The sequence below is a fragment of the Triticum urartu genome, chromosome 6A, assembly GCF_056163025.1.
Source record: "Triticum urartu cultivar PI428250 chromosome 6A, HENAU_Tu73, whole genome shotgun sequence".
Lineage (NCBI taxonomy): Eukaryota > Viridiplantae > Streptophyta > Magnoliopsida > Poales > Poaceae > Triticum > Triticum urartu.
In genome coordinates this window covers 563,119,590-563,143,617 of record NC_141878.1, presented here as the reverse complement: position 1 = coordinate 563,143,617, position 24,028 = coordinate 563,119,590, and the positions used below count along the sequence as shown (strand labels likewise).

The 24,028-nt window shown below is 47.5% G+C and overlaps 2 pseudogenes; both read right to left on the bottom strand.

The window, feature by feature from the left end:
* Positions 1–1,152: 1,152 nt before the first annotated feature.
* LOC125512791 (protein PELOTA 1 pseudogene) lies at positions 1,153–2,473 on the bottom strand (annotated as a pseudogene).
* Positions 2,474–5,592: 3,119 nt separating this feature from the next.
* Positions 5,593–22,041, bottom strand: LOC147966350 (uncharacterized; annotated as a pseudogene).
* Between the last annotated feature and the right edge of the window lie 1,987 nt (positions 22,042–24,028).

The window sequence follows — 24,028 nt, the reverse complement described above, 5'->3', positions numbered from 1 at the left end:
GAACGGAACCCGGAGAAACTTATTTTGACGCGACACCACCGCAACGGCCGCGGCAGCGTCTCCCTCAACCCTAACCCTACCACACACCCACCTAGCGAACAGACCCGAGGTTTCCCCTCCCTCCCGCCGCCGGAGCGGTCGACGGAGAGAGAGGGAACCGACGACGTCACCGGCGGCGCGCAAGGGAACCCTCGCCGCCTCCCTTAATCGTCTGGAGCGATCCTACTTTTCCGCCAGATGTGGAGGTTTGTTGTTGGAGGCAGGAACCGGTCTTGACTTGAACGTTGCATGCAACAAACTCTCTCAGCAAGGACCAAGTATAAGCCGTGGTCGCACACACCACGTCAAGCTACTCGATGCCGTGCTACCCCACTAATTGCATGGCCAAGGGAGCACCGATGTGCGGGCACCACTTCATCATCTTGCTCTCCTCTACTCACGACGAGAGCACGGACTCCTCGGCATGAGGCGTACTGCCGACGCGCGGCCCGGGTCCTGGCATGGACTGGAGCAGCGCACGACGTTGTTTGCAACGGTGGGCACGAGGCGCACGGCACCGGCACAGACGCGTCTGTGTTGATTTCAGGAGAGAGAGAGAGAGAGAGAGAGAGAGAGAGAGAGAGAGAGAGAGAGAGAGAGAGAGAGAGAGGGCACTAGGGATAGAGGATGGATTGGCACGTGGGTTAACGATGTAAGTAAGGATAGACTCTGATCCTGGGCGGGATGGAATGTTTCCCGGTGTGCCAAACAGTTTCGGGGTCGGGATCAAACTAGGATCATGAGTACATGTACAAACTTCAGGGATTTTAAGGTAAGGGTTCATTTTAAACAGGCTCTACAACTTCAAGGTTTAAAATAGATTTCACTCCGTCATGCAACGATACTCACACTTTCAACCGGGCCCCATCATTACCTTATAAAAACCACAAGCCACCACGTGCTAGCAATTCCACGGAGCTTAGTAACTTAGATTTTCGCATTGATATTTTCAATGAAAAAGACAACTCCACAATGTATAAACTTTGCTTGGTTACATAAATAACACATCGTATAATAGAAATAAGTGATCAAAGTTGTGTATTGAGACATCTAAAATCATAGTTCAAGTAAAAGTGAAACAGAGAGCGTAGTACACCCTAGTAGTAGTAGAAGAAAAATATAAGCATAGCCCTTAATTATCATCACATCTCGATGTCGTCGAGATCAGGCATGGGAAAACGAAGAACTGCGGCTATCCCCGTGAGCTGCTCGAGCTGATTGCCGGAGACATGCATGGACGAAAAGACGCACACCTTGCCACCGACCTTCTTCACGGATTCGGCCAAATCGACGCACTTGCGCCTAGCAACAACGTCAGGATTCCGGAACCAAGTGTCCGTGAGCAAGAGGGTCTGGATGGCGAGACGTTCATGCGCGACCTCGACGTGCTTGGGCCCGTAGCAAGCCCTCGCCGAGTCCTTGGCGATCATGGCATAGAACTCCTGCAGCGCCGGCACCTCCAGCGCGGCCCTCGTGTCCTTTATCAGCGACAGGACGCTCGGGGCGGCCAGGACGTCCTTGAGGCTGTGCGGGTAGCCCGAGGGCGCGGGTGCGAGCACGATGCGCGCCTTGTGCTCCGTGATGGCGCGCAGCTCCCCTCGCCGGGCGGCCTCCAGGAGCATGTGGTCGCGGAACTGGTCCTTGGTGAAGCCGGGGCTGGCGATCACCACGCACTGGACGAGGTCGAAGTCGACGTGGTGCACGAAGGCGGCCAGGACGCGCTGGAAGAAGTCCTTGAGGGCGGTGTCGTACGCGGCGACGGCGCCGGCGCTGGAGCCGTGCTTCCTGGGGATGGGCACCTCGACGCGCGCCCTGGTGGCCGTGACGCTCCGGCCGACGAGGAAGAGGTGGGCGAGGCCTTCCTGCATGAGGAGCACGGCGAGGTCGGCGTTGGCGGCGGTCTCGTCGCAGGATTTGCGGATGGTGTCGAGCGCCGGCCAGTCCCAGGCCTCCTTGCGGAGGACGAAGGGCCTCCGCAGCTCGATCTCCAAGGTATGGTACTGGCCGATCTGGACGTGCTCGTTCTTGGTGAGGTTCTTGCCGCGGACGCGCAGGACGGAGCCGTCCTTGTCGTAGTCCGTGGACTCCACCGCGACCTCTAGCGTCAGCTTGATGCGCTCCGCGTCGCGGCCTCCGGACCTCGTGATCTTCCGGACAGTGACGGCCTCGACGGCGTCGCCGGCGGCGATGAGGTTGTAGGCGTCCCACAGGTCGTCATCCACCTCCGGCAATAGCTTGACGGAGCCGGGCCCGTCGCGGGCGAGGCTTTTTCCGACGAGCTTCATCGTTCAGGATCAAAGTGCGCGGCGGTCTCGTTGTTGTCGAGAGAGACGGGAGACCTGTCTTGACGGTGTCGACGGCGGTGAGCGATGGATGCGAAAGCGGCGACCGGAGCATATACCAATCTGAGCTTGCGGTTGTTTTCGTGAGTTGCGAGCGGAGCGAACGTGTTGGATCAATGGACAGACGGAGGGTGGTGGCTATTTATAACGTTGGTTTCGATCAGCGGAGGCCCGATCGACTCCGAGTTCAGATCGAGCAGGGAAGATAGAGTTGGTTTCCCTAACCCTAAGCTAAGCTACATGCGCACGTAATTAGCGGCCGACCCACAGCTGGACACGGCTTTGGCAAGGTGTCCACTCCACACACGGTACCAATTGGACCAGGTAAAACAAGTCCGTCTAAGTAAACTGATGAGAATCCAATATTCGGCATGAATTACAATTGTTTCTTATCATATGGTATTAAAAAAAAATGGTCATTGTGTATTCTTTTATAAAACTTTTATACTAATTTCGAAACGATGATCATCACTTATTTCAACAAATTTTCACCATGTATTTAAAAAATGTTCATCTTATATTTACAAAATTCTCATCATAAAACTAAAGACATATTCATCAGGCATATCAGAAAAATGTTCATTGGGTGTTTCAAAAAAGTTCGTTGGTTACTTTTTTTAAAGCACATAAATGTTCGTGTATAAAACTGTAAAGGAAAAGGAAAACCTGCTATACAGACCCATTAAAATGTTTACGTAGTTTTAGAGAAATGTTCACATTTTTAAAAGCATCCCATGTTTAGAACAATATCCATCATTGCACTTTAAAATTTCATCGTCAATTTAAAAAGTGTACAACGTGAATGTTATCATGTATCTAAAATACGTTCAACGTGTATTTGAAAAAATGTCCATCGTGTATTTAAAGAGCACACAATGTTATTTGCAAAATGTTCATCATAGTACTTCTTTTGGAAAAAATCAACACCAATGTAAAAAATCATCATGTGGAAAAAAGTTCATGTAAACAATGATTTTGAGTACGACTGAGGGAAATAGTTATCTCTATTGTACTGCATCTCTCCTCCTCTTCGGGGAAAATCACAACACAGCTCACAAGTAGCAGGGCGGCAGACGGACGGACGGTCCTTGTGTCGTTTGAACGCGGAGCAGTCGCCTGCGCCAGGAAGCGGCACATGCGGTGCTTTCTCGACGCAACCGATTAGAACAATCCGGTCACACCGAGTCGTTCCACTCGGTCACACCGACAGTGACCGGGTATATATACCGCGCATTGAAATTTTGGAAACTCCTTCAAACCACTCAATCGCGCCTCCCAGCACTGCTGCCCCTTGGTCTTCGGATCGTCGCCGTCGTCGGCAGTGACCTCCTTCGCTGGTCTCCGCCGCCGTCAACGGAATCCTCACCGTCGTTGCCGTCATAGCGAGTCCGTCGCCAAGTTAGGGTACTGACTTGACCCTTTGTGCTTTTCATTACTCCAAATCTTGCACAAAGTATAATGCATATGTTCTTCCCACGTATGAGATTGATCTATCCACCAAACGAATTCCATAGAATAGATTTGATGCAAAAACTTGGGGTTAGGTTTCCGCCAAACCCATCTCGGGCCGACCGATCTGAGGATCTTGGTCACAATGATTGGCCCTGGCCATTGCACAACTACAACTCGGTCTAACCGAAGTGCACTGATCGGTGAGACCGAAATCACTTTCTCTGTGAAACCCTAGCATCTCGGAGTTACCTAACTGCATTTCGGTCTGACCGAAACTGCATGTTTAGACTCTATGTGCGCTTCGGTGTCACCGAGTTTGTCAAATCTATAGTTCCAAAATGCTTTCTATAGAAAACTAAAATTAAGTTTTTGTCTCAATATTTTTTGCAAAATAAGCTGCACTTTGTGATGCTCATCTACTCTATCTATACCCAACTATTCACAGGGCCAGTTTCAGCAATGTCAGAGGGCAGTGAAAGCCGGAACAAGTCTGAAGAGCAGCTCAACCTCAGTGAGGGCACTAGTCCCTCTAGCAGCTATGATGAGGGGAGTAGAATGACTCCCAGCAATTTGCCTAAGGCAACAACTAGGCAAAGGAAGAAGAGACCATCTGAATCTAAGGATGAGGATTTTGTTATTGAGGAGGAGATGACCTCCAAGAAAGTACTCAACAAAGAGTATGTTGCTGCTGCTACCAAGCCTGGAATGCAGTAGAAGGCTCCTGCCAAGAGAGCTTCAATGTCGAAGGCCAGAGCCTCAACTCAAGAAACCATGAAATTCACTCTTGAACCAAGAGAGGAAGAGGCTGCAGGTGGAAAGAAGAGGAAGGAGAGAGTCAGAAAGACCACTGCCAGAGTGCTTGGTCATCCTTCTATGACAAGGAGTGATGAAGAAGATGAGGAGGAGGAAGAGCCAGTTGCACCTCCACCTAAGACACATAAGCTTATGAGGGATGCCATAAGGACTGGGGCTGCTCCATCTAAGCCCAAGTCCGCCCCCAAGCCGTACTGGGCCTATTGCAGCTGAACACAGAAAACTAACCGGTGCCCAGACGCGTGAGATAGTTGCTGCAGCAGTTGAGCTAAAGCCCAACAGAGAAAGGGCACTTAATGCCACGGGTTACTTAAAGAAAAATTCAGGTGCTTTTTTGTAAAACATATGACGAGTAATAGGTATAGATATAGATATACATTATACTTGTGCTCTTAAACTACAACCCGCTTCTGTTCTTTCTCCTCTGACCTAGTAAAAATATAATATTTAAATTCTTGCACCATGATCACATCACTTTCTTATGCTTGCTTGTCAGAGAATCAACATAGTACTAATGATGGCGCCGCATTAGCAGTGCGACTATCAGGATCGGTAGTAGCAGTACTGCTACCACTGTTAACTGCTTCCTTGTTTTTTTGGAGAAGAACATGATTTCATTGGTGGATCACGAGCATTTTCTCAAGGGGAATACGATGAGTAGCACATGAAAAATAAACTCGAAGCACAATTTTATTTGTAGATCCTTAGCAATATTTCACTACTCATAGAATTTGCAAGGCATGATAACACCACCTTATATTATGCAACACAAATATTGGTAAGTTGTTTACATAACCAGAAGAATTATCAGCACTTACCATTAGCTAATAAAAACACCCGCGGCTATTATTTCACTGCTCATTATGTTGAATTTAGTTACCATCTCAAGGAATCTCAAAACATGATACACGAGCAGCATTCGAGGTCAACGAAACACATCGATCCTTCAGGTTCTTGAGCTCGGGAAGTAAATCGTTAAGAGCGGGCATGCATCCATGTTGAAACTATTCAAAAGCGAGACCTTCTGCTTCTCCGTCCATGGGTATCCATCCTTCCAAATTCTGCACACACAAGCCCCACACCCCGGCCTCTTATGCAGGTACACTCCCTTGAGATCAACCGCCGATTCCATGATGCCATTGACATAATTCACAAACTTGTCTTGCAACTGAAACCCAAAGATCCTGAGCACAGCCAGGTTGTGGTGCTTGAAATCTGGTGCGGAAGATGATTCCCACTCCGTGCCCGCGTCCTTCTTCTCCTCGCTAAGCTGAAGCTTCTTCCTATCCTTGTGACCCCTTACCAAGTCGCATCTATTCCACATGCTTACGCATACCTCCTCGAGGCTAGGCGCGCCTCGCAGGATAAACAATGTCCAAGTCAGATCACATTCTTCTGAAATGTCGGCCAAATTCACAAACTTTAGCTTGTCAAACACTTGTGATAATTCTATTGGACCTTCAGGTTTGACCCAAATCTGCAAATTAAAAGGCCAAGACAATGACAAATATATTATCCAGGTTAAATACTAGAACCTGACAATGATTACATGATCGACCTGGGAAAAGGTAAAGAGAATGACAGATTAAGACTAAAACTATAACGCCCTCGATGCGGCTATATCTCCCACGTGTCGAAGCACGACTTAGAGGCATAACCGCATTGAAAAGAATGTCGCAAGTGAGGTAATCTTCACACAACCTATGTAATACATAAGGGAAAGAGTTACATAGTTGGCTTACAATCGCCACTTCACACAATTGCATGACTAAAGCATTATATCATCCAGATACAATCAAGGTCCGACTACGGAATCAAAATAAAAGAAGACTACCCCAAATGCTACATAGATCCCCGATCGATCCCAACTGGGCTCCACTACTGATCAACCAGAACGAAACAACACAAAGGACAAGATCTTCATCGAGCTCCTCCTTGAGCTCGGTTGCGTCACCTGCACGGCATCGTCGACACCTGCAAACTGATTTTGCAAGTATCTGTGAGTCACGGGGACTCAGCAATCTTACACCCTCGCGATCAAGACTATTTAAGCTTATAGGTAGGGTAAAAGGTATGATGTGGAGCTGCAGCAAGCGACTAGCATATATGGTGGCTAAACATACGCAAATGAGAGCGAGAAGAGAGAGAGCAAAGCACGGTCGAGAAACTATGATCAAGAAGTGATCCTAGAACAACCTACGTCAAGCATAACTCCAACACCGTGTTCACTTCCCGGACTCCGCCGGAAAGAGACCATCACGGTTACAAACGCGGTTGATGTATTTTAGTTAAGATCAACTTCAGGTTTTCTACAACCGGACATTAACAAATTACCATCTGCCCATAACCGCGGGCACGGCTTTCGAAAGTTCAAATCCCTGCAGGGGTGTCCCAACTTAGCCCATCACAAGCTCTCATGGTCAACGAAGGATATTCCTTCTCCCAAGACAATCCGATCAGGCTCGTCATCCCGGTTACAAGACATCCTCGACAATGGTAAAACAAGTCCAGCAAAGCCGCCCGAATGTGCCGACAAATCCCGATAGGAGCTGCACATATCTCGTTCTCAGGGCACACTTAGATTGTCCAAACTTCCGGTAGGCCAACCCAGAGTTGCCCCTGGTGGCCACCGGCGGCTGACAAGTTGGACCAACACTCAGAGGAGCACTGGCCCGGGGGGGGAGGGGGTTAAAAATAATGATGACCCTCGAGAGCGCGACTCCCAAGGGAAAAAAAGGCTAGGTTGCGAATGGTAAAACCAAGGTTGGGCCTTGCTGGAGGAGTTTTATGTTGGGGAACGTAGTAATTTCAAAAAATTTCCTACGCACACGCAAGATCATGGTGATGCATAGCAACGAGATGGGAGAGTGTTGTCTACGTACCCTCGTAGACCGAAGCGGAACGTTGACACAACGTAGAGGAAGTAGTCGTACGTCTTCCCGGTTCAACCGATCCAACCACCGTTACTCTGGCACCTCCGAGTTCTTGGCACACGTTCAGCTCGATGATGCTCCTCGGGCTCCAATCCAGCAAAGCTTCGGGGAGGAGTTCCGTCAGCACGACAGCGTGGTGACGATCTTGATGTTCAACCGTCGCAGGGCTTCGCCTAAGCACCGCTACAATATGATCGAGGTGTAATATCGTGGAGGGGGGCACCGCACACGGCTAAGGAACGATCACGAAGATCAACTTGTGTGTCCTAGGGTGCCCCCCTGCCCCCGTATATAAAGGAGCAAGGGGGAAGGCCGGCCGGCCCTATGGGGCGCGTCAAAGGGAGGGGGGAGTCCTCCTCCTAGTGGGAGTAGGACTCCCCTTTCCTAGTCCAACTAGGAAGAAAGAGGGGGAAGGAAAGAGAGGGAGAGGGAGAGGGAAAGAGGGGCCGCGTCCCCCTCCCTAGTCCAATTCGGACTCCCCATGGGGGGGGGGCGCCACCTCCTGGGCTGCTGCCCTCTCTCTCCCCTCAGGCCCACTAAGGCCCAATACTTCCCCGGGGGGTTCCGGTAACCCCTCCGGCACTCCGGTTTTCTCCAAAATCACCCGGAACACTTCCGGTGTCCGAATATAGTCGTCCAATATATCGATCTTTATGTCTCGACCATTTCGAGACTCCTCGTCATGTCCGTGATCACATCCGGGACTCCGAACAACCTTCGGTACATCAAAATACATAAACTCATAATGAAAATGTCATCGTAATGTTAAGCGTGCGGACCCTACGGTTCAAGAACAATGTAGACATGACCGAGACACGTCTCTGGTCAATAACCAATAGCGGAACCTGGATGCTCGTATTGGTTCCTACATATTCTACGAAGATCTTTATCGGTCAGACCGCATAACAACATACGTTGTTCCCTTTGTCATCGGTATGTTACTTGCCCGAGATTCGATCGTCGGTATCTCAATACCTAGTTCAATCTCCTCACCGGCAAGTCTCTTTACTCGTTCCGTAATACATAATCTCACAACTAACTCATTAGTTGCAATGCTTGCAAGGCTTATGTGATGTGCATTACCGAGAGGGTCCAGAGATACCTCTCCGACAATCGGAGTGACAAATCCTAATCTCGAAATACGCCAACCCAACATGTACCTTTGGAGACACCTATAGAGCACCTTTATAATCACCCAGTTACGTTGTGACGTTTGGTAGCACACAAAGTGTTCCTCCGGCAAACGGGAGTTGCATAATCTCATAGTCATAGGAACATGTATAAGTTATGAAGAAAGCAATAGCAACATACTAAACGATCGGGTGCTAAGCTAATGGAATGGGTCATGTCAATCAGATCATTCAACTAATGATGTGATCCCGTTAATCAAATAACAACTCTTTCTTCATGGTTAGGAAACATAACCATCTTTGATTAACGAGCTAGTCAAGTAGAGGCATACTAGTAACACTCTGTTTGTCTATGTATTCACACATGTATTATGTTTCCGGTTAATACAATTCTAGCATGAATAATAAATATTTATCATGATATAAGGAAATAAATAATAACTTTATTATTGCCTCTAGGGCATATTTCCTTCAGTCTCCCACTTGCACTAGAGTCAATAATCTAGATTACACAGTTAATGATTCTAACACCCATGGAGCCTTGGTGCTGATCATGCTTTGCTCGTGGAAGAGGCTTAGTCAATGGGTCTGCTACATTCAGATCCGTATGTATCTTGCAAATCTCTATGTCTCCCACCTGGACTAGATTCCGGATGGAATTGAAGCGTCTCTTGATGTGCTTGGTTCTCTTGTGAAATCTGGATTCCTTTGCCAAGGCAATTGCACCAGTATTGTCACAAAAGATTTTCATTGGAACCGATGCACTAGGTATGACACCTAGATCGGATATGAACTCCTTCATCCAGACTCCTTCATTTGCTGCTTCCGAAGCAGCTATGTATTCTGCTTCACACGTAGATCCCGCCACGACGCTTTGTTTAGAACTGCACCAACTGATAGCTCCACCGTTTAATGTAAACATGTATCCGGTTTGCGATTTAGAATCATCCGGATCAGTGTCAAAGCTTGCATCAACGTAACCATTCACGATGAGCTCTTTGTCACCTCCGTATACGAGAAACATATCCTTAGTCCTTCTCAGGTACTTCAGGATGTTCTTGACCGCTGTCCAGTGATCCACTCCTGGATTACTTTGGTACCTCCCTGCTAGACTTATAGCAAGGCACACATCAGGTCTGGTACACAGCATTGCATACATGATACAGCCTATGGCTGAAGCATAGGGAACATCTTTCATTTTCTCTCTATCTTCTGCAGTGGTCGGGCATTGAGTCTGACTCAATTTCACACCTTGTAACACAGGCAAGAACCCTTTCTTTGCTTGATCCATTTTGAACTTCTTCAAAATCTTGTCAAGGTATGTGCTTTGTGAAAGTCCAATTAAGAGTCTCGATCTATCTCTATAGATCTTAATGCCTAATATGTAAGCAGCTTCACCGAGGTCTTTCATTGAAAAACTCTTATTCAGGTATCCCTTTATGCTATCCAGAAATTCTATATCATTTCCAATCAGTAATATTTCATCCACATATAATATCAGAAATGCTACAGAGCTCCCACTCACTTTCTTGTAAATACAGGCTTCTCCAAAAGTCTGTATAAAACCAAATGCTTTGATCACACTATCAAAGCATTTATTCCAACTCCGAGAGGCTTGCACCAGTCCATAGATGGATCGCTGGAGCTTGCATACTTTGTTAGCTCCCTTTGGATCGACAAAACCTTCTGGTTGCATCATATACAACTCTTCTTCCAGAAACCCATTCAGGAATGCAGTTTTGACACCCATCTGCCAAATTTCATAATCATAAAATGCGGCAATTGCTAACATGATTCGGACAGACTTAAGCATCGCTACGGGTGAGAAGGTCTCATCATAGTCAATCCCTTGAACTTGCCGAAACCCTTTTGCGACAAGTCGAGCTTTGTAGACAATAATATTACCGTCAGCGTCAGTCTTCTTCTTGAAGATCCATTTATTCTCAATCGCTTGCCGATCATCGGGCAAGTCAACCAAAGTCCATACTTTGTTCTCATACATGGATCCCATCTCAGATCTCATGGCTTCAAGCCACTTTGCGGAATCTGGGCTCACCATCGCTTCTTCATAGTTCGTGGTTCATCATGATCTAGTATCATGACTTCCAGAACAGGATTACCGTACCACTCTGGTGCGGATCTTACTCTGGTTGATCTACGAGGTTCAGTAGTATCTTGATCTGAAGTTTCATGATCATTATCATTGGCTTCCTTACTAACTGGTGTAGGTGTCACTGAAACAGTTTTCTGGGATGAACTACTTTCCAGTAAGGGAGCAGGTACAGTTACCTCGTCAAGTTCTACTTTCCTCCCACTCACTTCTTTCGAGAGAAACTCCTTCTCTAGAAAGGATCCATTCTTGGCAACGAATGTTTTGCCTTCGGATCTGTGATAGAAGGTGTACCCAACAGTTTCCTTTGGGTATCCTATGAAGACACATTTCTCTGATTTGGGTTCGAGCTTATCAGGTTGAAGCTTTTTCACGTAAGCATCGCAGCCCCAAACTTTAAGAAACGACAACTTTGGTTTCTTGCCAAACCACAGTTCATAAGGCGTCGTCTCAACGGATTTTGATGGTGCCCTATTTAACGTGAATGCGGCCGTCTCTAGAGCATAACCCCAAAACGATAGCGGTAAATCAGTAAGAGACATCATAGATCGCACCATATCCAGTAAAGTACGATTACGACGTTCGGACACACCATTACGCTGTGGTGTTCCGGGTGGCGTGAGTTGCGAAACTATTCCACAGTTTTTCAAATGTACACCAAACTCATAACTCAAATATTCTCCTCCACGATCAGATCGTAGAAACTTTATTTTCTTGTTACGATGATTTTCAACTTCACTCTGAAATTCTTTGAACTTTTCAAATGTTTCAGATTTATGTTTCATTAAGTAGATATACCCATATCTGCTTAAATCATCTGTGAAGGTGAGAAAATAACGATATCCGCCACGAGCCTCAATATTCATCGGACCACATACATCGGTATGTATGATTTCCAACAAATCTGTTGCTCTCTCCATAGTACCGGAGAACGGTGTTTTAGTCATCTTGCCCATGAGGCACGGTTCGCAAGTACCAAGTGATTCATAATCAAGTGGTTCCAAAAGTCCATCAGAATGGAGTTTCTTCATGCGTTTTATACCAATATGACCTAAACGACAGTGCCACAAATAAGTTGCACTTTCATTATCAACTCTGCATCTTTTGGCTTCAACATTATGAATATGTGTATTATTACTATCGAGATTCAATAAGAATAGACCACTCTTCAAGGGTGCATGACCATAAAAGATATTACTCATATAAATAGAACAACCATTATTCTCTGATTTAAATGAATAACCGTCTCGCATCAAACAAGATCCAGATATAATGTTCATGCTTAACGCTGGCACCAAATAACAATTATTTCGGTCTAATATTAATCCCGAAGGTAGATGTAGAGGTAGCGTGCCGACTGCGATCACATCGACTTTGGAACCATTTCCCACGCGCATCGTCACCTCGTCTTTAGCCAATCTTCGCTTAATCTGTAGTCCCTGTTTCGAGTTGCAAATATTAGCAACAGAACCAGTATCAAATACCCAGGTGCTACTGCGAGCATTAGTAAGGTACACATCAATAACATGTATATCACATATACCTTTGTTCACCTTGCCATCCTTCTTATCCGCCAAATACTTGGGGCAGTTCCGCTTCCAGTGACCAGTCTGCTTGCAGTAGAAGCACTCAGTTTCAGGCTTAGGTCCAGACTTGGGTTTCTTCTCTTGAGCAGCAACTTGCTTGCTGTTCTTCTTGAAGTTCCCCTTCTTCTTCCCTTTGCCCTTTTTCTTGAAACTAGTGGTCTTGTTGACCATCAACACTTGATGCTCCTTCTTGATTTCTACCTCCGCAGCTTTCAGCATCGCGAAGAGCTCGGAAATAGTCTTATTCATCCCTTGCATATTATAGTTCATCACGAAGCTCTTGTAGCTTGGTGGAAGTGATTGGAGAATTCTGTCAATGACGCTATCATCCGGAAGATTAACTCCCAGTTGAATCAAGTGATTACAATACCCAGACATCTTGAGTATATGCTCACTGACAGAACTGTTCTCCTCCATCTTGCAGCTATAGAACTTATTGGAGACTTCATATCTCTCAATCCGGGCATTTGCTTGAAATATTAATCTTCAACTCCTGGAATATCTCATATGCCCCATGACGTTCAAAACGTCGTTGAAGTCCCGGTTCTAAGCCGTAAAGCATGGCACATTGAACTATCGAGTAGTCATCAGCTTTGCTCTGCCAGACGTTCATAACATCTGGTGTTGCTCCAGCAGCAGGCCTGGCACCCAGCGGTGCTTCCAGAACGTAATTCTTCTATGCAGCAATGAGGATAATCCTCAAGTTACGGACCCAGTCCGTGTAATTGCTACCATCATCTTTCAACTTTGCTTTCTCAAGGAATGCATTAAAATTCAACGGAACAACAGCACGGGCCATCTATCTACAATCAAACATACATAAGCAAGATACTATCAGGTACTAAGTTCATGATAAATTTAGGTTCAATTAATCATATTACTTAAGAACTCCCACTTAGATAGATATCCCTCTAATCCTCTAAGTGATTACGTGATCCAAATTAACTAAACCATGTCCGATCATCCCGAGAGATGGAGTAGTTTCATTGGTGAACATCACTATGTTGATCATATCTACTATATGATTCACGCTCGACCTTTCGGTCTCCGTGTTCCGAGGCCATATCTGTATATGCTTGGCTCGTCAAGTATAACCTGAGTATTCCGCGTGTGCAACTGTTTTGCACCCGTTGTATTTGAACGTAGAGCCCATCACACCCGATCATCACGTGGTGTCTCAGCACGAAGAACTTTCGCAACGGTGCATACTCAGGGAGAACACTTCTTGATAATTTAGAGAGAGATCATCTTATAATGCTACCGTCAATCAAAGCAATATAAGATGCATAAAAGATAAACATCACATGCAATCAATATAAGTGATATGATATGGCCATCATCATCTTGTGCTTGTGATCTCCATCTCCGAAGCACCGTCGTGATCACCATCGTCACCGGCGCGACACCTTGATCTCCATCGTAGCATCGTTGTCGTCTCGCCAATCTTATGCTTCCACGACTATCGCTACCGCTTAGTGATAAAGTAAAGCATTACAGCGCGATTGCATTGCATACAATAAAGCGACAACCATATGGCTCCTGCCAGTTGCCGATAACTCGGTTACAAAACATGATCATCTCATACAATAAAATTTAGCATCATGTCTTGACCATATCACATCACAACATGCCCTGCAAAAACAAGTTAGACGTCCTCTACTTTGTTGTTGCAAGTTTTACGTGGCTGCTACGGGCTTAAGCAAGAACCAACCTTACCTACGCATCAAAACCACAACGATAATTTGTCAAGTTGGTGCTGTTTTAACCTTCGCAAGGACCGGGCGTAGCCACACTCGGTTCAACTAAAGTTGGAGAAACTGACACCCGCCAGCCACTTGTGTGCAAAGCACGGCGGTAGAACCAGTCTCGCGTAAGCGTACGCGTAATGTCGGTCCGGGCCGCTTCATCCAACAATACCGCCGAACCAAAGTATGACATGCTGGTAAGCAGTATGACTTATATCGCCCACAACTCACTTGTGTTCTACTCGTGCATATAACATCAAACCATAAAACCTAGGCTCGGATGCCACTGTTGGGGAACGTAGTAATTTCAAAAAAATTCCTACGCACACGCAAGATCATGGTGATGCATAGCAACGAGATGGGAGAGTGTTGTCTACGTACCCTCGTAGACCGAAGCGGAAGCGTTGACACAACGTAGAGGAAGTAGTCGTACGTCTTCCCGGTTCAACCGATCCAAGCACCGTTACTCCGGCACCTCCGAGTTCTTGGCACACGTTCAGCTCGATGACGCTCCCCGGGCTCCGATCCAGCAAAGCTTCGGGGAGGAGTTTCGTCAGCACGACGGCGTGGTGACGATCTTGATGTTCAACCATCGCAGGGCTTCGCCTAAGCACCGCTACAATATGATCGAGGTGTAATATCGTGGAGGGGGGCACCGCACACGGCTAAGGAACGATCACGAAGATCAACTTGTGTGTCCTAGGGTGCCCCCCTGCCCCCGTATATAAAGGAGCAAGGGGGGAGGCCGGCCGGCCCTATGGGGCGCGCCAAAGGGAGGGGGGAGTCCTCCTCCTAGTGGGAGTAGGACTCCCCTTTCCTAGTCCAACTAGGAAGAAAGAGGGGGAAGGAAAGAGAGGGAGAGTGAGAGGGAAAGAGGGGCCGCGCCCCCCCTCCCTAGTCCAATTCGGACTCCCCATGGGGGGAGGGCGCCACCTCCTGGGCTGCTGCCCTCTCTCTCCCCTCAGGCCCACTAAGGCCCAATACTTCCCCGGGGGGTTCCGGTAACCCCTCCGGCACTCCGGTTTTCTCCGAAATCACCCGGAACACTTCCGGTGTCCGAATATAGTCGTCCAATATATCGATCTTTATGTCTCGACCATTTCGAGACTCCTCGTCATGTCCGTGATCACATCCGGGACTCCGAACAACCTTCGGTACATCAAAATACATAAACTCATAATGAAACTGTCATCGTAACGTTAAGCGTGCGGACCCTACGGTTCGAGAACAATGTAGACATGACCGAGACACGTCTCTGGTCAATAACCAATAGCAGAACCTGGATGCTCATATTGGTTCCTACATATTCTACGAAGATCTTTATCGGTGAGACCGCATAACAACATATGTTGTTCCCTTTTTCATCGGTATGTTACTTGCCCGAGATTCGATCGTCGGTATCTCAATACCTAGTTCAATCTCGTCACCGGCAAGTCTCTTTACTCGTTCCGTAATACATCATCTCACAACTAACTCATTAGTTGCAATGCTTGCAAGGCTTATGTGATGTGCATTACCGAGAGGGCCCAGAGATACCTCTCCGACAATCAGAGTGACAAATTCTAATCTCGAAATACGCCAACCCAACATGTACCTTTGGAGACACCTGTAGAGCACCTTTATAATCACCCAGTTACGTTGTGACGTTTGGTAGCACACAAAGTGTTCCTCCGGCAAACGGGAGTTGCATAATCTCATAGTCATTGGAACATGTATAAGTCATGAAGAAAGCAATAGCAACATACTAAACGATCGGGTGCTAAGCTAATGGAATGGGTCATGTCAATCAGATCATTCAACTAATGATGTGATCCCGTTAATCAAATAACAACTCTTTGTTCATGGTTAGGAAACATAACCATCTTTGATTAACGAGCTAGTCAAGTAGAGGCATACTAGTGACACTCTGTTTGTCTATGTATTCACACATGTATTATGTTTCCGGTTAATACAATTCTAGCATGAATAATAAACATTTATCATGATATAAGGAAATAAATAATAACTTTATTATTGCCTCTAGGGCATATTTCCTTCATTTTATTCAAGGCGAACTGTCAAGGGGTTCCCATTATAACCCAACAGTGTAAGGAACGCAAAATCCGGGAACATAACACCGATATGACGGAAACTAGGGCGGCAAGAGTGGAACAAAACACCAGGCATAAGGCCGAACCTTCCACCCTTTACCAAATATATAGATGCATTAATTAAATAAAGATATTGTGATATTCCAACAAAATATCCATGTTCCAACAAGGAACAAACTCCAATCTTCACCTGCAACTAACAACGCTATAAGAGGGGCTGAGCAAAGCGGTAACATAGCCAAACAACGGTTTGCTAGGACAAGGTGGGTTAGAGGCTTGGCTTAACAATATGGAAGGCATGATAAGCAAGTGGTAGGTATCGCAACATAGGCATAGCAAAAGAGCGAGCAACTAGCAAACAAAGATAGAAGTGATTTCGAGGGTATGGTCATCTTGTCTCGGATCCCGCAAGGAAGAAGAACGAGTCCATGAAGAAGACAAACGGATGTAGCCAACGGATCCTCACAAACGCGAAGTTATCGGAACCAACCCGAAGAAGCAACACCGGAAAGAATCACACAACATAGTAAACAACCAACACATGAACATGGCATGATATGCGGGATGCGGTATGCAGTGCATATGCATGATTTGGAAAGGAATGATTGAACTGTTGGGGAACATAGTAATTTCAAAAATTTCCTACGCACACGCAAGATCATGGTGATGCGTAGCAACGAGAGGGGAGAGTGTTGTCCACGTACCCTCGTAGACCGAAAGCGGAAGCATTAGCACAACGCGGTTGATGTAGTCGTACGTCTTCACGATCCGACCGATCAAGTACTGAACGCACGACACCTCCGATTTCTGCACACGTTCAACTCGATGACGTCCCTCGAACTCCGATCCAGCCGAGTGTTGAGGGAGAGTTTCGTCAGCACGACGGCGTGGTGACGATGATGATGTTCTACCGACACAGGGCTTCGCCTAAGCACCACTACGATATGATCGAGGTGGATTATGGTGAAAGGGGGCACCGCACACGGCTAAGATATCAAGAGATCAATTGTTGTGTCTTTGGGGTGCCCCCTGCCCCCGTATATAAAGGAGTGGAGGAGGGGGAGGGCCGGCCCTCTCTATGGCGCGCCCTAGGGGAGTCCTACTCCCACCGGGAGTAGGATTCCCCCTTTCCTAGTAGAACTAGGAACCCTTCCAAGTAGGAGGAGTAGGAGGGATGGAAAGGGAAGGGAAAAGGAGAAGGAAGGAAGGGGGCGCCCCCCCTCCCTAGTCCAATTCGGATCAGCCCATGGGGAGGGGTGCGGCCACCCTTTGAGGCCTTTCTCTCCTTTCCCGTATGGCCCATTAAGACCCAATACGAATTCCCGTAACTCCCCGGTACTCCCGATAATACCCGAATCATTCGAAACCTTTCCGATGTCCGAATATAGTCGTCCAATATATCGATCTTTACGTTTCGACTATTTCGAGACTCCTCATAATGTCCCCGATCTCATCCAGGACTCAGAACTCCTTCGGTACATCAAAACACATAAACTCATAATATAACTGTCATCGAACTTTAAGCGTGCGGACCCTACGGGTTCGAGAACTATGTAGACATGACCGAGACACGTCTCCGGTCAATAACCAATAGCGGAACCTGGATGCTCATATTGGCTCCTACATATTCTACGAAGATCTTTATCGGTCAAACCGCATAACAACATACGTTGTTCTCTTTGTCATCGGTATGTTACTTGCCCGAGATTCGATCGTCGGTATCTCAATACCTAGTTCAATCTTGTTACCGGCAAGTCTCTTTACTCGTTCCGTAATACATCATCCCGCAACTAACTCATTAGTTGCAATGCTTGCAAGGCTTATAGTGATGTGCATTACCGAGTGGGTCCAGAGATACCTCTCGGACAATCGGAGTGACAAATCCTAATCTCGAAATACGCCAACCCAACAAGTACCTTTGGAGACACCTGTAGAGCACCTTTATAATCACCCAGTTACGTTGTGACGTTTGGTAGCACACAAAGTGTTCCTCTGGTAAACGGGAGTTGCATAATCTCATAGTCATCGGAACAGGTATAAGTCATGAAGAAAGCAATAGCAACAAACTAAACGATCAAGTGTTATGCTAACGAAATGGGTCAAGTCAATCACGTCATTCTCCTAATGATGTGATCCCGTTAATCAAATGACAACTCATGTCTATGGTTAGGAAACATAACCATTTTTTATCAACGAGCTAGTCAAGTAGAGGCATACTAGTGACACTCTGTTTGTCTATGTATTCACACATGTATTATGTTTCCGGTTAATACAATTCTAGCATGAATAATAAACATTTATCATGATATAAGGAAATAAATAATAACTTTATTATTGCCTCTAGGTCATATTTCCTTCATAAACCTGGCCTCAACTTGGAAATCCAAGAGTGCCTCTGGAAAGGTGAGATGATTTCGGTTGAGATCGATATAAAGATCACCGGAATCGGATGCACGGTTTGGAAATGACAAGCAAAGCAAATATGGCATCGGTCAGCGATAAACAGCAAGTAGCCATCTAAATGCATCAAGATAAATATACTACAGCACTCAAACATGGCAACAAAATACACGGAAGGGATCCACTCATGAAGCTTGACAAAAGATGAACACTGAGGTACGGCTAATTCACTCATTAACAGGTTCAAACAAGCATTGCAAAAGTGCAAAAGATAACAGGTTTTAGACTTAGTGGAATTAACAGCATGTCAGGAATTTATCATCAGGAAGTAATCTTTAGAGCATGAAAACTACATGCTACAGGAACATATCATGGCAAGGAAAGGCATGGCATGAAGCTACTCTAAGCATATAACAAAAGTCCCTTAGTGACCATGAGACAAAAGGGATCAGAAAATACAATTGCAAGCATGTGAACATTGCAAAAATATAAACAGATTCAGACTTAGTGAAAAACCGGAGCATGGCAAAACTGTTAACAAGTAGGCATGTTTACGAGTTCGATGCACTCACCACAAAGTATGGCATTACAAACTAAGCATACACCCATCAAGTAGACATGTCATAGAAGCTAGACATGGCAAGAACAACATCATAGCATGCACGGATCAACAACAATAAGCTCGGCAAAATCGCTGAACATGTCAACAATCTGCCAGGATCATTTTATAGCAAATGTAGAGCTCGATTGACTCAAGTTAGGGTGCTCCATAAATGCAAACAAAGACATGGATGGATAGAGCACCACAATATTAACAAAACATCCTTACTGGTCATCCTCAAAAGAGGCACGGATCACTAGGAAACAACATGAACATATGGCATAAAGACGAAAACAGGACAAGGACTTAGAATAATCCTAAGTCCCTGAAATCAACATCATTGAGTAAGCTAATTTGCATGCTTGTGCTAGTCACCACCAATATCACAAAAATACATGGCATACACCCCTGTAAAGATGGCATGGCATTCAACAAAACACATGTAGAGCTCAGGATTATATCATGCACACATTAATCATGGCAAAAATGACAACAAGCCATTTGCTGAAACAGATCCGACATAATCATCACATAGCCCTCTTCCAACAGCATTTCGGGCACCAAGATGAGCTTAAATCAAAATGATGCAATGAGATGAAATGATGTACTCGTCGAGACGAACATTTTGATATGCTACACGCACGAATCGGAGCAACGGTGATGAAGTTATGATGCGATGAAGATGTCAAAATAATTAGGGTTTGGAGGGGAAGTCAACCCGATCTGGATCTGGATCCAGATCCGGTACTGTAGTGGCACGCAAAACGAGGATGTCCGGAAGTCGTCGCCAGAGCTGAAGACGCGATGGCCGGAGCGAGGCGCAGTCGCCGCGGGTGGAGAAGGGCGCGGCGGGCTCCCAACGCCGGAGAAGCGCGACGGCGCGGCCGGCTCCCGGCGAGAGGCGCGGCGATGGCGACGCGGCGGCGCTGGGCGGTGAGACAAGCCGGCGCGGGCGGAGAAGCGGCTCCTCACGCGCGGGCCCGGGCGGAGGTAGGCGGCGGCCGCCTCGGGCCCGGGAGGGCCTCCCGCTGGCTTGTCGGGCCAGAGGAGAGAGGAGATGGCAGCGGTGACGTGGCGGCGCAGGATTGGACGGGGGAGGCGGCGGTGACGACGTGTCGGCCTCTCATTGGCCGGAACGCGTGGCTGCTGGCGGTGGACATGTTCGGCCGTCGGTGGACGTGTCCGGCGGCGCGGGGAGGTGGTAGACTAGGGTTTCGTCCGTGAAAATGAACGAGGTGCACATATTTATAGGTAGAGGGAGCTAGGAGAGTTCAAATGAGGTGTGGTTTTTGGCCACGCGATCATGATCGAACGACCGAAATGATGGAGGAGGTTTAGGTGGATTTTGGGCCACTTTGGAGGGGTGTTGGGCTGCAACACACACGAGACCTTTTCGGTCCCTCGGTTAAACGTTGGAGTATCGAACGAAGTCAAAATGGCACGAAACTTGACAGGCGGTCTACCGGTAGTAAACCAAGGTCGCATGACAAGTCTCGGTCCAATCCGAAAACGTTTAACATGCGCACATGAAAAGAGGTAGAAAGGGACACCGGATGACATAGAAGCGCCGGATTGCAAAACGGACAACAAAGAAAAAGCTCGGATGCATGAGACGAACATGTATGCAAATGAAATGCACATGATGACATGATATGTAATGCATGACACACAAGCAATGATAAGGTAACAACAACGAATAACTGGAGGACACCTGGCATATAAGTCTCGGGGCGTTACAAAAACCTCACAACTAGTGACATAGCCATGGAAAAATTACGTGCATCATCAACAAACAAGAGTGTAACCTTGACTAACCTTTTCGCTTTCAAAGTTTAAATGCAGGTTGTTTATGGTGGCCGTGCCGAGAAACTCGCTCAAGCTTAGCATCTTGTGACATGAAGCGGCCGTATTACTCATGGTTACGGTGTGGAGCAGCGGGACGTGACGGAATGCCATGGGATCATCATGATGAGACTTCCAAGAGGAAAAATTGAGCGTCCTGAGCTCTAGGAGCCAGTTCAGATCAACCTTCTCGAAACCACTCCTGATGATCTCAAGCTCGCGGAGCTTCTGGTGCTCCACCTGCAGCGACGACTTGATCCCGGCGTCGCAGTTGTAGAGGCGGAGGAACTCCAGGCGCTCACATATACCTAGAATCTTGGGGAAATCGGATTCGGATTCGGGCAGCCTCAAATTCTCTAGCTTGAGCCGTGCGAGGCCGGTGAACAATGTGTTTGGGCACGCGTAGAGGAACAACCTCATCTACCCGCCGTAGTTGACCAAATCTTGATCGGTGCACCGCCGGCCGTCCTTCCTTGTCAATAGAGTCAGCTCGGCCAGCCCAATGTTTTCCGTTGCCATGGTGTCGGCGACGGCCTGGCCAACGCCAATGTTTTCATGTCCTAGGAAGAACTGCAGGCACAGGAGGCGGACCGCATATGGACCTGTGCTCCTGCTTTCCATCATGCTCCTAACTGCTTCAGCTATGGTGGCGTTAGCCCGAACCACATCATCGACGCAGCTTAGCTTCGACCTGTCACGCTCGGGGTCAGACGAGCCGACCGCCAGACGGAGCCTGGAGATCATCGCGGGGATCCGCCTCCATCGGCCGGAGAGGATGCCGGTTCTTGTGGCGCCGGCGATGCCGAGCCGCTCCACCACGTTGAGCAGCACGTCGTCGGGCAGGCTGCTCAGCCGATCCTCTCGGTCGTCTTCCGGCTCCATGGATGACCAGCGGTCGGATCCGTTGAGACCCTCGACGGTAGATGGTTTGGCCATGATCTGGCGGCCGGTCGCCGGAGATTTTCCCTAGTTGATTGAACGACGACGAAGCTGACACGGTTTCTGCCCGGCCCCAAACTGGCACGATATATGTTCCTTTTTGATCGATATAATAACGTGCAAAGCTTCAACACGCACGGATGCAAAACTATTGGATCGCCACATGGGCATGTCGCACAAGATATACCTTAGCTAGAGCAATACTTTTTTTGCGGGTGAGCTAGAGCAATACTACATGTATATGTATTGGATGCACACGTAGGGCTCAAGGACTCATGGCGTGTTTAACTCCAATAGTTCACAAAACGTGAAAAATCATAAGGTAGCGTGTTTCTCATGGTTAGGGATGACCCTTTGGTTGTGTTTGGTTTGTACACAAGCCAGTCCTACCAAAATTTGGTTTGCTGTGCGAATTTGGTCAAGGTTTTGGGTATGTTTGGTTTATGCACGAGGTTGCCCCCACCAAAGCATTGGTAAGGCAAAATTTTGGTTGAGCTTTTCTGTTTTTTGGTTGCCCGTGGTTTGACAAGTGAATAGCATATAAAACTACCATTTTTCAGGCTAGGGTTCCAAAAAAGTAACAAAAATTTGTTTGTCCTTCGTACCTACCGGTTCTTTGGTTTGTTGTTACCGAATGTTGGAAATATTAGCACTTTTCCGATTAGACTTATTCACGAGTAAACAATAGGCATGGCATAAAAGGTATGAATTTCATAGTGATACCTAAGCATACTAGCGCGTGCAGAACATAGAACCGAACCTTCTATGAGCAGCACATATACGGCTAGCATAAGTACGAGTAAATGAGGGATGAACAGATCATACCCTCCGGTTGGCCAGGCCAACGCGGCGGCTGTAGCAGCAGCCTCGGCGTCGTCCGTGGCCTTTTTTTGGAGGCGGCGGTGTCGGCCATGGTGTCGATGCAGGGGAAGTAGTGGAACCAGAGGCGAACAGAGTTGGGGACGGATCGGGAGCAGTCGCGTCGAGACGCTCCCCAAAAACCTTATTGCCGTTCTCCCGGACAGGATCTCGAACGACAGGGTTCCAGATGTTGGGGAACGTTGCAGAAAACAAAATTTTTCCTACTCGTTTCACCAAGATCCATCTAGGAGTTCATCTAGCAACGAGTGATTAGATGCATCTACGTACCTTGTAGATCGCGAGCGGAAGCGTTCAAAGAACGGGGATGATGTAGTCGAACACGACGTGATTCAAATCACCGATGATCTTAGCACCGAACGGACGGTGCCTCCGCGTTCAACACACGTACGGAACGGATGACGTCTCCTCCTTTCTTGATCCAGCAAGGGGGGAAGACATGTTGATGAAGATCCAGCAGCACGACGGCGTGGTGGTGGATGCAGGGCGTCACAGTAGCAGGGCTTCGCCTATACTACGAGAGAGAGACGTAACGGGGAGAGAGGAAGCACCAAAGGCTGAGGTATGAAATCCCTCCTCTCCCCCACTATATATAGGAGGGCCAAGGGGGGTGGTGCGCAGCCTAGGAGATCTGATCTCCTAGGTGCGGCGGCTAGGGGAGGGTTTCCCTCCCCCCCAAGGCACCTCGGGGTGCCTTCCACCACTTGGACTCCTCCGTGGTGGAAACCCTAGGTGCATGGGCCTAGTAGGGCTGGTGCCCTTGGCCCATGAAAGCCAAGGCGCACCCCCTACAGCCCATGTGGCCCCCCGGGACAGGTGGCCCCACCCGGTGGGCCCCCGGGACCCCTCCGGTGGTCCCGGTACAATACCGATAACCCCGAAACTTGTCCCGATGGCCGAAACAGCACTTCCTATATATAATTCTTTACCTCCGGACCATTCCGGAACTCCTCGTGACGTCCGGGATCTCATCCGGGACTCCGAACAACATTCGGATTACTGCATATACATATCTTCATAACCCTAGCGTCACCGAACCTTAAGTGTGTAGACCCTACGGGTTCGGGAGACAAGCAGACATGACCGAGACGACTCTCCGGTCAATAACCAACAGTGGGATCTGGATA